Below are 14,080 nucleotides of genomic sequence, written 5' to 3'. Positions count from 1 at the left end.
ACAGAAGAAGCAAGCTCCAGAAGGTGATGTAAATAATCCAAAGTCACATAGGGAGTATAAAAAATAACTAATATTTATAGAGTGCTTCAAGGGTGGCAAAGCACTTTTCGGCCTCCCAGAAATTCTGTGAGGTAAGTGTCCCACGTATTCCCATTTTACAGGTGAAGTAAGGCTCATAGAACTTAAGGGGCTTGCCCAAGGTCACACAGCTATGGGGTCTCTGGGAAGAGATTCAAACCCAGCTCTGTTCTGTCCAGAGCGCTCTCCTCTGTGCCAAGCTGCCTCTGCTTGAGACCAGACCATATTTCTGAGTGTGATTTACAAGAGAAAATGGAGCATACCAATCTGATATAATAGATCAGACCCATTATTATTCTCCCTTTTCACAAATGAGGAGCAGAAAGCTTAGAAGGGCTGCGAACCTCGGATAGGGTCACACAATAATCAGATGACAGACCCAAACTTAAAGCCAGGCATCCCATCTCTGATATTCTTTCTGCTAAATGTGATAATAATATGAATAGCTGATGCTTAAATAACTCATTTGGGTTAGCAAGGCAATTTACATTTTTTTTTTTTACAAAGCAATCAGGGTTAAGTGCCTTGCCCAGGGTCATATAGCTAGTATGTGTCTGAGAGGCCAGATTTGAACTCAGGTCCTCCTGACTCCAGGGCTGGTGCTCTATCCACTGTGCCACCAGCTGCCCCAGTCTACTTTTATTTTCTTCTTTCATCCTCCTCATAAATAGATACAGAAAATATCATTATCCCCATTTTACGGATGGAAAAAAATTGCAGTGATGAACTAAAAATGCAGGAGACACACATTTTTGGATGTGGCCAATGTAGTCATTTGCTTTGCTTGACTGCACATTTGTTATGAAAATTTCACTTTTTTTTTAATTGGGGAGGGAAAATAATGTTTCTGAAAATAAAATTGGACTTGGAAAAAAAAAAAGGAGGTTCAGATGACTTATCCAAGGTCACATATCCAGTGTCAGAGACAGGATTAAACCTAGATCTTCCGTGAGTCCAGGTTTCTCATGCTTTTTGCATCGCATAATTAATAATAAAAGTAATGATGTCTGCATTTCTTTAGCCCTTTAAAGTTACCAAGCACTGTGTGTGTGTGTGTGTGTGTGTGTGTGTGTGTGTGTGTATGTGTGTATGTTCTTAGAAATGACAAGATCTTTATGAACATTTTTTGACTGAGGCTCTAAATTAAATTCTGGGACCCCAAGCAAATCCATGCATAGTCTCTCTCTAAGCCCCGCTTGCCTTCTGCACCTGTACTCCCTACAAAATGTGCCTGCCCCAGATACAAGTCCTGCCCTCGCGAGCCTCTTCTGCCCTCAGTTTCCAAGGAGCAAAGGCCAAGGATGTAGAGGCCATTTGGGAAGACAGGAACGTTGTGGCTTCTGGGATGGAATGAATGAAGAGCAGAGACTATACCAGCTCCCACCAGGCCCTCTTTCAAGGGTTTTCCTTCCCAGGGATATCACGAATGACCTCACCCTGAGGGAATGTGTTGCTGGCAGCCAAGGAGGGCCTGAGCCTTCAGATACTTTCAAACCAAACCCTTCCTGCCCTGGCCCAGCCCCCAGCTGCTGTCCAGTCTGTAGGGAAGGCCCCTGGAGCAAGGAAAAGCCTGAGCCAAGTTTACCCTGCTGAGGCTGCTGACTAGGAAAGCTGGCAAATCAACTCACCCAAGCTTTGTCTGCACCCATCTGTGCCAGGCACCAGGTCAGGCCCTGGGGATAGGAACTTAAAAAAAAAAAAACAACTCTATCCTGCCCACAAGGAGTTTCCATTCTACTGGGAGAAATAAATACAAAGTAGCTACAACAGTATACAAAGTAATTTCAAGAGGGAAAGGGCACTAATCCGGAAGAGCAGTTAGGCTGGTACCATCTCCGTTCTAGATCTGAAATCCAATTCAAGCAGTCTTGAGAATGTGTCGGGTGTGTGTGTGTGTGTGTGTGTGTAAACAAGCTGACCTTTGTGACCTTGGTCTGAAGCCATTTACCTCAAAGAAGATCCAAAATGAGGTGGTCTGATGGGTAGGAGGAGAGCCCAGACACAGCAAAGTCACTGAGGCTCAGAGAGGACAGGGTGTCCAGGAGAAGGTGACCCAGGAAGGTCAAGGGCTGCAGAGAGGTCAAGAAAGATGAAGACTGAGAAAAGGCCATTGGACTTGGCTCTTACACCATTGGTGACTTTGGAGAGGTAGGGTTTTTTTTTTATTGTATTAAAACATTCAAGGTAAATACAGAGTAGATAAAAGGGGGCCATAGAAAGTGAGCTATCAGCAGTGCAGAGACACTCTCTTCTGGAAAAGGAAGAGTGTCTGAAAATAGAAAAGGTTCTCATTTGTCTACTGGGATAGCTCTGAAGGCAAGGAGATGGACTAGATGACCCCTGAAGGGCCTTCCTTTTCCTTTCCCCATCCTATCCTAGACTCCTTTCCCTGAAGACCTACATAGGTGGTAAAGTGCCTGGGCTCTAATTTTAGGGGTTGGTACTTAGGGCATCTGAAGGAGCCACTTCTAGGAAACGAGGCCATTCAGGAAACGCCGCCATTCAGGAAACGCTGTTTCTGCCACGCTCTGAGTTCCAATCTGTGACTGATTCCAAAATAGCCAGGTTCTCCCAGAGGGCCCCAGTGCCTTCTTCTTCAGCCCACATCAACAGTTCTGCCTACTTATTCTACAGGAACTTTTAAAAGACTTCATTTAAAATATCAAAAAGCTTTTAAGCAAAACCAAAAGTCGCCCTCACGGATTCAGAAGCAGACCTCCCAGCATTCCTTGGTGCTGATGGCTTCTCCCATCCACCTGAACCCAATCACACCCATTCCCGGCATGCTGTGACATGACACGAGGGGAAAGAGAGAAGTCCCTCCCTCAAGCATCTGGCAGCCAAGTTGCTCTTTTATAGCTGAGAAAGTGTACATCACACAAAAGCAGGCGGGTTTAATTAAAAGGAAACCAAGCCCCGACGAAGAGTTGTCAGCTTGTTGTTGCGTTTGCTTTAAATGAATGTCTTAATTATTTTCAGACTGCTTGAAAGGCTTTCTCAGTGTCACAAAGCTGTCTTGGTCTCCAACTGTAATTGACTCCATCCTTTTATTGGATAAAACCCCAACGACCTGCTCTTTTCTTCTCCCTCTAAAGCCATCCACTTTTTATACTGCCTCCCGGACCAAAAATGGCGTCTTTCTGAAAACGGAATGGAAAACTAATGTTATGAGAAAACAGTCTGAAAAAAAAATCCAGACCACCTGGATTCCATCAGTTTTTTGAGACTTCTGTTATAGAGCCTCTGAGAAAGTATTGAATATTATTATTTCAGATCTTGCTCATAACTCGCCCAAACCCAACCCTTCCCAGCTCCCCTCAAAATCACAGGTGTTCACAGAAACAAACCAGGCCTGGGAGAAAAGTGGACCAGTGGTGAACTTTCTATAGTTTGAAGAAGTGTAGCCAGGAGAAAATAAATTAGTGAGAAACTCTAATCCTGTTAGTGTGTAGGAGCCTCTTCCAGGAAACAAGGGCATTCAGGAAATATCATTTCTGCTGTGTTCCAGGTTCCAATCTGTGACTGATTCTAGGTCAGTTAGGTATGCTCAACAGAGCCCATACTCATCACCCTTTCTGGCCCCCTTTGAAGGCTCTTCCAACTCATTCTAAAGGAACTTTTAAAGAAACCGAAATCCATTCTTTCCTCCTTCTTTTCCCCAGCCAGGTTCCTGGGGCATTTAATTCATTCATTCAAACATGGAGATGCCAACTGAAGAGTTGACATGGGAGTTACAAAGCTCAGTGATTATTTTAATTAAAGGTGCATTGTGCTGGAAGGAAAACAAACTGTCACTGATGAAGAAGAAGGTCATATGCATCTTCATTTCTCTAAACAGTTGGAAAGATGTTGATCTCAGGATTCAAGTGGGACTTGGAATCAGCTTAGAGAAATGAGAAGTTTTAGAGAAAAACCCGCAGCCTCAAGTTCATTTTTAGGGAAGTCCTACATAATCAAACAGTCCCATTTGCCCCAGTTCCATGTCTGACTCTTCGTGACCCCATTTGGGGTTTTCTTGGCAGAGATACTAGAGCAGTTTGCCATTTCCTTCTCTGGCTCATTTTACAGACAAGGAAACTGAGGCAAACAAGGTGAAGTGACTTGCCCACGATCACACAGCTAGGAAGTGTCTGTGGCCAGATTTGAACTCAGGAAGATAAGACTTCCTGATCCCAAGCCCAGCACTCTATCCACTGTGCCATCTAGCTGCTCCTGTTAGATTCTCCCTATACCTAATCTAGGGTTCTATTTCATTGCCAGAAACCTTCTAGGTAGCAACAATTATATACACATACATGTATGTATATGTATACATATATCTATATGTGTATATATGTGCACACACATATACATATACACAAAAATATAAATATTGGGCTGGAACTGTTATTTCATCAGTGTGGGAACTCCCAGTGTGGATATTCAGCCTACTCACGAAGCCCCAACATCAACAACCTGTAACTCTGTGTTGGGGAGCTGTCTGGGTCACTGAAGGGTTGAATGACTTAATCACTAAGGTCAGGGGCTGTCTTTTGCCTCTTTTTCTATACCTTGTGCTTGCCTAGCACAGTGCCTGGCACACAGTTGGTGCTTAATACATGCTCATTGACCAACCACCTTACTATCCAAAGACCATAGCATCATGGGATCAAAAGCCACAAGTGACCTCAGGGCCAACCTCATTGTTTTACAGATTAAAAAAAGACAACCTGAGGTTCAAGGTTAGGTGACTTGTCCAAGGTCACATAGATCACAAGCAACAGAAGCCAGATTTTATGACATAGTTTCCCTTCTAAAGTCAGGGAGATTCAGATCGTTATCTTTTATGATGTGACTTTCCTTGTTTTGCTTTCAGTAGCTTTCGAGTTGGTCTTTGGCTGGCAGGGACACCTTACCAGACGGGACTTAAGAACAGACAAGCAGATGTCTGGGTGAGAGGGAGCTTAATAGCAGGATTAGTGGGTAATGGGAATAATGACAACTGACATTTATAGAGCAAACTCTGAAGTTTGCTAACTGCCTTGCATGAATTATTTCATTTCAACCTCACAACAGCCTTGCCAATTCAGCACCTCAGGTATTATGACGCCTGTTTTATAGATGAGGAAATTGAGACTTAAGGAGGTTTGTGATCACACAGCTAGTGTCAGAGGTGGGATCTGAACCCAGGTCTTCCTGATTCATCATCCAGTCCTCTGGCCACAACACCACAAGAGACTTATTTATCCAGGAAACAAACATAGGTTGCAAGATACAAGCTTCCTCACTCTCCATAGGGAAAGCAAATGGGATTTCCAGGTAGTTTCAAGGGAGGGAAGCTGTAAAGTCCAACAGAGGAGGCAGGGGAAGAATCCAGCAGAAGGGGCAGTGTGGGAGACTGGCCACCAAAGGGAGTACTGGAGGGGACCTCCGAGGTCTAAGAATTGTTTTCAATCGTGGAACCCTGGATTAGTCGAAGGAAGCCGGAATTCTAGGGCTGCCTCTACCACCTTCTTTCATGGGGACTTCCTTGCAGCAGCACAACATAGGCAAAAGAAAAAAAGTGTCAGGTGGATCCCCAACAATGGGGATTCAACCTGGGATTCAAATCACAACCTGTATGACTTTGGACAGGTCCCTGACTTTTTCTGACCCTCAGTTGCCTCGTCTATAAAACAAAGGGGTTGAACTAAGTAAAAGGATCCTTCCCCCTCTAAATCTGTGAATTAATCATTTTTTCTGTGTCTTAGTTTCTCAAAATATGGAGGAAGCAGCCCAAACTGGTGAGGTGGTCTAAGAAGTGAGTGAGCTCCTCATCTTGTGTGAACTGATTGGAAGGGGAACAAGCTAGAACAAAGATAACGACAGATACAAGATCACAATGTTGTGGAGGAGAACATGGAAGCCAAAGGAAGGCATCAGAATCCAATCAATTAATCCTTTAGTCAACAAGCATCTATTAAGCATTGACTATATGTTAGGCACTGTGGTTCAGAGACCAAAACAGTCTCTTCCTTCAGAGTGCTCACCTTCTCATCGGCAGCTGGTGACACAAAATGTTGAGCCTACTAGAACCAAGACTGAGCATCCCATTAGCTCGGACCCCAGGCAAGTCAGCTAATGCCTGTCTGCCTCAGTTTCCTCAACTGTAAAAATGGTGACAATAATAGCCTCCCAGGGCTGTTGGGAGGATTGAATGAGATAATCTTTGTCAGGTGCTGAGCTCAATGGCTGGTGCATAGGAGGTGCTTAATAAATGTTTATTCCCTTCTTCCCCAATGAGAGAAAACAAGATGCACATATACAGATTGGTATATAGAAAGCATATACAAGGAAGGCCTGGGAGAGGGAGCTAGGGAGCACAGGAGACTGGAAAGTCCTCATGCAGAGAAGGTAGTGTTTGAGCTAAGTCTTGGAGGAAACCAGGGATTCCAAAAGGCAGAGGTGAAGATGGAGAGCCAGGCATGCCTTCCACAACAATGTAGGGAACAATCTTGATTCCAGAGGTCTGAGGATGAAAGGCATCTGCCTGTTCTCAACAGAGGGGTGATGAACTAGGGGTGCAGAATGGTGCCTACATAATGATAAATGGTCAATGCACCTCTTTGTTACAAGAGGGTTTTATGGAAAGTGATGAAGAAGAAATCGATAGAACTTTTTTAAAAGAAGTATCTCTTAGGGCATTCCTTTTTTTTTTGTAGTAGTGAAAACTCATTAACTCAGAATTAGGAATTTATGATAATTCAGACACGAAGAAAGTTTTAATTAAGTAACAAAAGTCATGACTATCTTCTGCCTCCTCATTATTATTTCATAAACTTGGCATTTTTTTACGTATTTTCAAAGTACTTTCGATTTAGACCAATTAAGAGTTGTTTTTCTTTTTTTACTAACTTGCCTCGTTAAATTAATTGGTAACTGCCGTAAATTAGAGTTTCAAATAGGTACAATCCTCCAGAGTGATAAGATTCCACTTCTTTCAAGAACAGTCTGACATTCAGACTTTTTGTCCTTATCTCCCACAAGGCCTGTGCTTTCCCATCTGACCTGTTAGACCTGAGTGATTCTGAAGGAATTATAAATGTCGTTGTGCCACGGACAGTACCAGGCCTGAGTTAAAGGAAAAACAAACAAATCAACAAAGAACCAACATAGACTTTGCCATTGTGCCTATGAGTGAGTCCCAGAGATGTCAGGAAATAGTGAATTCAATCCAACAAGCATTTATTAAGCATCTGCTATGGGCCTGCTAGGTGCTAGGTGCTTGGTGGTTGGGGGATGCAAAGACAAAAATGAAAATATTTCCTACCCTCAAGGAGCTTCTGGTCAACCAGCATCTTTGAATCTGAAAGATAATTCTAGCAGTGGTATGATTTGTGTTACAATCAACAGACGTTTGCTATGGAGCCTATAGTGTGCCAGGTACTATACTAAGAAATGCCGAAACAAAAGCCCTCTAGAAACTCCCATTCTTTTAAAATAACCTGGAAATCAGGAGCTGGTGAAAAGCACACTAGGTGGCACAGTGGATAGAGCTCCAGGCCCGGAAGATCTAAGTCCAAATTTGGCCTCAGACAATTACTGGCTGTATGACCTTGGGCAAGTCAGTTAACGTTGCTTGCCTCGGTTTCCCCAGCTGTCAAATTAGCTGGAGAAGAAGATGGCAACCACTCCAGTATCTTTGCCAAGAAAACCCCAAATAGGGTCATGAAGAGTTGGACTCAACTGAAATGACTGAATAACAATGAATAGCAAACAATCTGTTTGGCTAGCTGGGCTACTTTCATGCTTAAGGCCAGAACCAGTAGATTTACAATTCAGGAGTCTTTCTGCTCAGCTGAGATAAGTCAGGCTCCCTTTCCCGTCTCTCTATGAACTCATCCTCAAAAGGCCTTTTCTTGGGTTTCTTTCCATATCCCCTAGGAAGAATTTCTCAAAAGGTTCCTAACAGCAGTAGCCCATTCACTCACACAACTCAGAGGACCCACGCTGGCCAACATCCTTTGGTTCCAGGCTCTACTGAAGGCCAGTGGATTGAACAGAAAGAAAGCAAGGCATTGTGGGCAAAAGGCAACACTTGGAAACTGAGGCAGAACAAGAAAAGAAGGAAAACATTGGGAACCAACTGGGTGGGGACATAGCGGTAGTGTCTAAGGGAGGGATATGGTAAGTAGTAGGGCTTCTCTTAAAGATGGAATAGGTCCAGCAATACCCCTACTAGCTCTAATCCCAAAGAGATCAAAGAAGAAGGAAAAGAACCCGTATTTATAGCAGCTCTTTTCGTTGCGACAAAGAATTGGAAACCGAGGGAATGCCCACGAATTGGATCAGGGCTGACTGAGTTATGGTCTATAGATGCCATTGTGCCGTAAGAAATGGGGATGGGGATGGGTTCAGAGAAGCTTGAGAAGACTTGGATGAGCTGATTCAGAGTGAAGTGAGGAGAACCAGAAGGGCCGTTTACACAAGTGCATCAACTCTGAAAGACGTAGCAACCAATCAAACACAATGACCAGCTTCAGTTCTAGAGGATTCATCATGAGAATGCTGCCCATCCCTTGAGGACCCATGATGACCTCAGGGTGCAGAATGAGGCATATTTTTTTTTACATGGCCAATATGGGAATTTGTGTTGCTCGACCATACGAGTTTGTTATAGGGGGTTGTGTTTTCTTGCTTTCTCAATGCGGAGAGGGGTGGGGGAGGGGGGAGGGCACAGGAAGCAGACAATGTGGACCCAAAAATCAAATAAAATGGAATTTTTTTCAAAGATACTTCCGATCTTGCTCACTTATTATAATTGGGGGAGAGGCTATAGGTCCAGGCAGAGAGCCAGCTTGCTTACTACAAGGGAAATGGATATTGTTGTCGATACCATTCACTAAACTCTGCTACAGAATAGAGCCTGGGTTTGAAACCTGCCTCAGACACTTCCTAGCTGTGTGTCTCTAGGCAAGTCATTTAACCTCTCTCTGCCTCAGTTTCCTTGTCTGTAAAATGGAGATAAGACTAGCACCTATCTCATAGGGTAGTTGTGAGGATCAAAAGGGGCTAACACATGTAAAATGCTTTGCAAATCTTAAAACATTATATATTACATATAATTATATATTATCCACATATATGATAATACAATACATGTTCTATAATTATATCAACATAGTATATACTGTGTATGATTATTATATATAATATGTATGACAATATGTATATATATCATATACTTACATATAATGTACTGTAATATAATAAATAATGCTTTAAGATTTGCAAAGCACTTTATATATGTTAACCCATTTAATCCTCACAACAGCCCTGATACAATGATGATGGTAATGAGGATGATGAGGGTGATGATTCCTTACTTGGCACCTGGGCCAGCTCTGAACCTACTTACGGCTTCCCTTGAAATACACAGTATTGGAGTCAGAAGGGCTCCTATGGGGTACTAACTCCTTCATTTTACAGATGAGAACCTAGGAAGGGAAAAGGATTTGTCCTTCGGCCAAATAGCCAACAGTTAGAGAGAAGCTGGATTTGTGACCTGAGGCTGATCACAAATCTCTCTAAGCCTCACTTTCCTCACCCAGAAAATGGAGAAGACAATCGTGCAGACAACCTGTCTGGCAGGAGCGGATGACGTCACAGATGTAGTTTCTTGGGCTTGGAGTCAACAAGACCCGAATTGAAATCCTTCTTCTGACTTTAACTTGTTGAGTTTCCCTGGGCAAGTCATTTAATTTCCATATTCCTGAGGCAAATCCTTATCTCCCAAGTGGCACTGGGGTTGCAGTCTGTGTTAGTGTACAGAATTCCCCCAAAGGGAGCTCTCTGCCCGGATGAAATCACAGATGCTTCCCGTATTCCTCTATCCTTCACTTCATAAGGATATCGTGAGGACCAAGACAGGTAATATTTGTAAAGCACTTTGGACGTCACAAAGTACTAGTAAGTGTGAGCTGTTCACATTATAATTAATGACAGAGCTGGACAAAACCCCACTCCCACCCTCTGCATTCCCGCCAAACTGGCCTATTCACTGTACCCCACACAGGGCTTCTATCTCCAGCCTCCACGCTGGGGTCCTTTGCCTAAGACTCTCCCCTATGCCTGCCACGTTCTTCCTCTTCACATCCACCACTTAGAATCTCTCACCTTCCTCAAAAGCCCAGTTCAGGGACCACATCCTATATGCAGCCTTTCCTGATACCCTCTGCCCCTTGTTAGAACTGCCTTACCCTCAAAATTATTTGTATTTATAAGGTATTTATTTTGTATATGTTTACGTGACTTAGTAGTTAGCCAGATGGTGCAGACGATGGAGCACCATGCCTGGAGTCAGGAAAATATGGGTTCAAATCCAGCCTCAGACACTTAATAGCTATGTGACCCTGGGCCAGGGGTGGGGAACCTGCAGCCTCGAGGCCACATGTGGCCCTCTAGGTCCTCAAGCGTGGCCCTATGCCTGAATCCAAACTTCACAGAACAAATCTCCTTAATAAAAGGATTTGTTCTGTAAAACTTGGACTCGGTCAAAAGGTTGCACCCAAGGACCTAGAAGGCCACGTGTGGCCTCAAAGCCACAGGTTCCCCACCCCCTGGGCAAATCATTGAATCCCTGTTTGCCTCAGTTCCTCATCTATAAAATGGGGACACTCTGGAGAAGGAAATGGCAAACCACTCCAGTATCTTTGCCAAGAACACCCCATGGACAATGTACAGTTGGACATGACTAAATAGCAATGACACGTGGCTTAGTGAACAGAGCGCCGTGCCTGAGTCAGAATCTGGCCTCAGACACTTACTAGACATGTGACCTGGGGAAATCAGTCAACCTTTGTCTTCCTCAGTTCTCTCATTTTTGAAATGGGGATAATAATAGCATCTATCTCTCGGGGTTGTTAGGAAACTCAAATGAGCTAACATATGAAATGTGCTTTGCAAATTTTAGAGATTCATATAAGTGCCAATTATCATCATCATCATCATCATCATCATCATCATTATACTACCTGTTGTTTTACCCCAAAAGAATATAACCTCTGAAAGGGTAGGATTCAATTCATTGTTATTTCTAAATCCCTAACACTTTCCACAGTGCCTGGCACATAAAGATATTTGTTGAATTGAATTAAACTGAGATGAGTTGAGTTGAATTGAACTGAATTGAATTGAAGTCTCCTAACTCCAGGTGGAGTGCTCTTAACCCCAACAGACAACTCTTTTGTCACACTTGTCCTTTCAGGGAATTGAAGAAAGGAAGATATGACCTGTCCTCACCTTCCCAAGGAGGGAATCCCAGATTTGGGATTCAGGGAATTGAAGAAAGGAACATATGGCCTGTCCTCACCTTCCCAAGGAGGGAACCCTAGATTTAGGATCATGGGGGTTTGGCCAAAGACCCACAGCTGGCCACGGCCAGAGCCCAGGTTCAGATCTAGATCTGTTGACTCAACCCCAAGTGCTAACAGAAAACAATGATGGCCACGAAACAGCTGAGAGCTGGGCAGGGTTAGGCTGGTTCTGTTCAACCCTCTGTCTGACTGATGAGATGAAACCAGGCCTTTTATTCCCTGGGGAATTTTTCTTCACCTCCTTCTTCCTGATCCTGAGCTCTCCTCCCTTCCCCAGCTCCTTACTCTTCCGTAATAACATCCTCTTCAGGGCACAGAAGGCCTCTGCCGCCAGCCAAATCCCTTGTTTCAACAGCTATGAGCAAGTGGGGTTTATAGCTGCTGTTTTTTAAGTTGCTTATATTTGCCGAGCACAGTAATATCTCTTCCCACCCACATGGGCTGGCTTCAGCTCTCTCTTCAGCCTGCCTAGATGCACGCTGTTCAGGAGGCCTTTGGGATCTCCTGAGAACCCAAGCATCCGGGTCCCTGCCCATGGAGCAATCATGCCCGGTGCCACCTTAAGTAGCTCCAGCCTCTTCCAAAGCTTTGGTTATTCTTGGAGAGCTTACAGACAGTATTAATGGCACCAGGGTGCATGCCAAAAGCAACCCCTGGTCCAATCAAGATGGTGAGAGGGAGGAAGAATGATTACTTACCTGTGGGAACACAGTGACAAGGAACATCCCGGCTACCCAAGGGACTCCTGGTCTAACAACCTGGCAAACAGACAAGAAAGATCTTGGAAGAGAGATCCCTTAACGGAGTATGAGGCCAAGCCCCCTCAGGGTCACATCCCAGCATCCCCTCTCCAAGGGCCTTGGGCACATATCCTCCTGGCCTGGCCGGCAGTATGGGGCCCATTGTTGAGCTAAATGGTGCTGTTATTTTTAGAAAACTTTCTCAGATTCTCACTCTCCCACTTTAGGGCTCTGTCAAGGCTCTATTTTGAGCAACAGGAAGTGTGTTTCTCATTCTGTGCATACATATTTGCATTCTGACCAAGTGTTTTCAGTGTCCACTCCCTAGCATGAGTTTCTGCAGTAGAGAATTGGTTCCAAGTGATGACAAGATCATGTTTTTAGGAAAATGTCATCTTGGGTTTTGCAGAAAGGGTGTTAACCCATCATAATGCAAACCCCAGTGGAACAAAGCCTTCCACTTTTTTCCTTCTTTTTTCAATGATTCATCTATATTATCATCAATGATCAGGCAATGGCAAAAGGAAATCAATACAGCAAGAGCACCTAGTTCAAATTTTCATGGAGTTTCTGGAGAGCTAGTTTCCAGTTTCCAACCAGTATAGAATAGAAAGCAGGCACCTCACTGAGCACAAAACTAGGTACAAGGTTTGCTTAATGAACTCAGTCTAAGGCAGGAGTTCTGAACCCATGGTCCCTAAACTTGGTTTTTATTTTAAAAAATTGGTAATTCAATGTCAATACAGTTGGTTTCCTGTGTCATCACCTGTGTTTTATTTAATACATCTAAAAACATTATTCTGAGAAGTAATCCATAGCTTCTCTAGACTGACAAAGTGGTCTAGGATACACAAAAGGTTAAGAACCCCTGGTCTAATGTAATTAGGTCTAACGTAATTGAGCACACTTTGTGAGAAAGGATGGAAAGAGGTGACGAAAAAGAATATTCAGCCTCAGAGTAATACAGCACTTTATAGTTTACAAATTGTTTACATGTAGAATAAGTATACATATATATCTCCATACATACACACACACATATATTATCTATAGTTTATATGTACTATATGTATGGTGGGTGTGCATGTTTATATGTAAAAACTTCACAAGTCTGTGAGACAGGTAGGGAAAATATTATCACATCTATTTTTTTTTACTGAAGCTCACTCAGGAAAGTTGGCTCAAGGAAGGTTGATTTGTCCAAGTTCATGAAGTTGTTTTTCATTTGCTCATTTGCTTCGCCTGTTTCTGACTCCTCCTGGCCCCATTTGGGGTTTTCTTGGCAGAGATACTGGAGTGGTTTGCCGATTCCTTCTCTAGCTCATTTTACAGATGAGGAAACTGAGGCAAACAAGACTGAGTGACTTGCTCAGGATCACACAGCTAGTAAGTATCTGAGGCAAAATTTGAACTCAGGAAGAGGAGTCTTCCTGGCTCCAGGCCAGGCACCCTATCCAGTGGGTAAACCAAGCTGGAGCTCAGATGTGGACTTTACAGCCTTGCTCATTCCTCTGCATAGAACTGAGGAGTCAAAACTATCAGTCCAGCAAAGGGTTAAAATTGGTAACTAAGGGTTTGTTTTTGTTAATGTTTCCAAAGCAATATGTATCTTAAGATTTAGAATATGGAAAGAGTTCTGGATTTAAAGTCAGAAGACCTGGGTTCACCCTCTCAGGTCTTCACATCATTCAGACTCAGTTTCCTCATCTTAATAACCTACCTCACAGGGTTGTTGGGAGAATCGAATGACGTCATGTGCGCACTGCTTTGCAAGGCTTGAAGTGCTGTGTAAACACCTTCAGCCACCACCACCATCACTATCACGCCAAGCTGCCTCTCCATAAACCCAAGAGGTCTGCGCGGTGGGGCAGGGTGGGGAGCCAGCGCTAAGCCTCTGTTGACCCTCAGTGACAGAGCCAGAGTCTGCCG

At 43.7% G+C, this 14,080-nt stretch overlaps 1 long non-coding RNA gene across 1 annotated transcript; it reads right to left on the bottom strand.

Annotated features, from left to right (window-relative positions):
- Window positions 1-2,948: 2,948 nt before the first annotated feature.
- LOC144455299 (uncharacterized) lies at window positions 2,949-12,294 on the bottom strand. The gene is made up of 2 exons (XR_013484032.1): window positions 12,110-12,294; window positions 2,949-3,218 (listed from the first exon to the last, which is right to left on the bottom strand). It is a non-coding gene; the product is annotated as an uncharacterized LOC144455299 (long non-coding RNA).
- Window positions 12,295-14,080: the final 1,786 nt, after the last annotated feature.

This window comes from Phascolarctos cinereus, unplaced genomic scaffold, assembly GCF_003287225.1.
Source record: "Phascolarctos cinereus isolate Bilbo 61053 unplaced genomic scaffold, phaCin_HiC Scaffold_9;HRSCAF=440, whole genome shotgun sequence".
Classification (NCBI taxonomy): domain Eukaryota; kingdom Metazoa; phylum Chordata; class Mammalia; order Diprotodontia; family Phascolarctidae; genus Phascolarctos; species Phascolarctos cinereus.
This window is presented reverse-complemented; position numbering and strand designations above follow the sequence as displayed.